The sequence below is a fragment of the Galeopterus variegatus genome, unplaced genomic scaffold (assembly GCF_000696425.1).
Source record: "Galeopterus variegatus unplaced genomic scaffold, G_variegatus-3.0.2 Scaffold3363, whole genome shotgun sequence".
Classification (NCBI taxonomy): domain Eukaryota; kingdom Metazoa; phylum Chordata; class Mammalia; order Dermoptera; family Cynocephalidae; genus Galeopterus; species Galeopterus variegatus.
In genome coordinates this window covers 90,081-93,057 of record NW_007729474.1, presented here as the reverse complement: position 1 = coordinate 93,057, position 2,977 = coordinate 90,081, and positions in this window count along the sequence as shown.

Genomic DNA, 2,977 nt, shown 5'->3' with positions numbered 1-2,977 from the left:
ACTGGACATATTGTAAGTCCCCAGAGAGCCATACTAAGATGCTTTTTGACAGGAGAAACCCCGGGACAGCTGCACTGTCTGACCATGTGTCCCATTTTGGCCATGGGACAGAGGTAGAAACAAGCAGAGGAGAGTGAGAGAGAGAGAGTTGGAAGCTGTCTGGCCCAGAGGTTGGGACCATCTCCCTTGGCCTCTGTCCCCTGATCACGGCCATTGTGAAGTAGAGCCACGAGGTCCAGCTTTGTAGGCCTCCCTCCTTAGGCTGGCCACTCCCTGCAGGGCCCCAGGCCTGGCCTGGTGGAGCGTCCAGGCCCTGGGTTTCTCAGTGATCCCTTAGCTGACTCTCCAGGCCTCAGCATGCTCCTCTGTAAATGAGAATGGGAACTGCAGCCTCATGGGCCACCGGGAGGACCCAGTGACATTGCGCACGTGAAGGACCTGTCCAGGAGGTGCTCGGTTGTGTTCTCTTGCCCTCCCCTGCCAGAATCATCCCACCCTCAACCATCCGCCTCAAGCCTCTCCCCGCCCACCCTCCCCTCTCTACTGGGCAGTCTAGACTCATCCTCAGGTGTCTGCCCTAACACAGACATGGCCCTGACCCCAGCTCCTCCCAGCTCCTCCCAACCTTCTCCCCTTCCCTCTGCCTTACTCCACGTGCTCCCCCACTTCTCGGCTGCTCCTCCCCTCCCCGTCCCTGAAGCTCCTGGGCCTCCTGGCACCTTTACCCAGAGCAGTTGCCTCTCTTCCCTTGGCTCCAAGATGCCCCACTACCTCTCTCCTCCAACCACTCAGGGCTTCTTCTCAGTCTTGCTGGCTTCCCCTGCAAGTCTGGACCCAGGGGTGTTCTTGGGGCCTTTGCCTCCGCCTTCTCTTCTCCTTCCATCATATCCGCTTCCCAGTCCCTGTCTCCAGCTGTGAATGGCTCAACATTAGGATTTTGGTGAGTCAGGACCCACCACCTAGCTGTGCAACCTTAGCAAGCTACTTAACCTCTCTGTGCATCAACTCCTTCATCTGTAAAATGGGGCTAATAGTGGTTCCTGTGTCCTAAGGTGGTGGGAGGATTAGCTGGATTAAAAACTGTAAAGCACTTAGAATGTGCCCATGCAGCGCAAGCACCAAGTGACACAGCCGGTGTCAGAGGGGACATGCACCCAGGTCTCCTGACTTCAAGTCCTATTCTCTTCCAATTTCCTTATGACACTCCCATCTTCCAAGGTGTTCCTCCTTGGTGGGGAGGGGATTGTAGGGTAGAGCAGGCATCCCATCTCCAGTAGTGGACTCAGGCACAGTAAGGCAGATAGGGCAAGATTGCTTGAAGAGCTGCGGCGACCCCCGGACTGGCCTAGAGGAACCCTCTTATATTGCTGCTGTGGCTCTGGCCTCCCGGGGGCTCGCTCCATCCATAGAGAAGCTGGGGAGTGTGCAACGGGCAGCTGGACACCTGGGGGCTTGGTGCCACCTGGTGGTCACAGCGAGTCTCACTGTCCTCTTGCTCAAGACTGGAACTCTGGGTGCCAGCCATCCTGCAGCCATCACTCCATTTTTTTTTTCCGGCCACCTTTAATAGTCTTCCCACCTCCTGCTGCGGAGCCCCTCCTGCCCTCTCGCTCCATGCCTCGCTGAAGACCAGCCTCTCGCGGGTATTTATTTATTCACTCAGCAAATGCAGAACCCATATCATGTGCCTGGCCCCAGGCAGAGCATGAGAGGATGAGATTAACCATGTTCCTTGTCTTGTTGGAGCTCCAGCCTGATGGGGGAGACACACACAGATTGACAGCAGGATCAGGGCTGTGACTGAGGGAAGCCTGGAGGTTTTGCTGGGGCCAGGCAGAGTAGCCAAGGGAGGCTGTCTATGGAGGAGGAGATGTTTGAGCTTCATTTTGAAAGATAGAGACAATAGTGATTAGTAGAGGAATTTAGTATGTAGAGAAGGAGGTAGGAGGGATGCCAGCGATGGGAACAGCACGGGCAAAGGCACGGAGGCTCTGAGCTGAGAGCCGCTGAAGGCTGTTAGTTGAAAGAGATGTGGTCACTCTGGCTGCGAGTGCTGGATAGAGGAGGTGGCCGACGTGAGAGGTGCTGGTGGCTGCATCTTGGAGAGAAGGGTGTACTGGTGGCCATGGGGCTGTGAGGAGGGGACAGGATTGAGAGGCAGGAGGGAGGTGAGTTAGAAACAGGGTCTGGGACACCCCTTGGGTATCTGGCTTGGCTGGCTCAGTTCACCTGGCCAGGTACTTGAGAAAGAGGAGGAGGAGGAGGGAGAGGCGGTGGAGGGAGAAGAGGAGAGCGCTCAGAGCAGGACATGCTCCGTGTGAGAAGGCCGGGCTACCTCCAGGTGCAGCCACCCGGGGCAGTTATAGTGGGTGTGGGGTGTTTCTAGGGTAGAATCCATGGTACCAGGTGACCTGCTGAGTTAGGAAAAAGAAACTCGAATGTTCCCCTCGTATAGCCAAAGACAGTGCTTCTCCCAAACTCATGTGCACACAAGTCAGCAGGGATCTTGTTGCCAGTGAAGGGCACCACCCTGTTCCAAACCTGGACATGCGACCTGACCTTCTTTCCCCCAATCCGTCCCCCAGTTAATTCATCCCGTCTCCTCTCTCTCTAATCCGACCGACCGCCGCTCTCCATTCTGCTGCTGGGCCCTCCTGTTCCCTGGGAAACTGCAGGGGCTCCTGACTGTCCACCCGCCTCAGTCCTGCTCCCTCCAGTCACCGTCCACAGGCAGCTGCAGCGGGGTCCCTGTCCTCCCCCGCCCCGACTTCCTTTCCTTATAAATTATATCCAGGGCACATTTAAGTGTTTACTTTTCTATCAAAATTATGCATGTATAATTTATATATATACATTACATACATGTTTTTCTAAACATATATTACTATTAGTATAGGTGTATAATTCATGTGTACGTACACACGCACAGGAGGGTACTTCCAAAACTTGATGGAAAAATAGAATTAAAAGATAATAC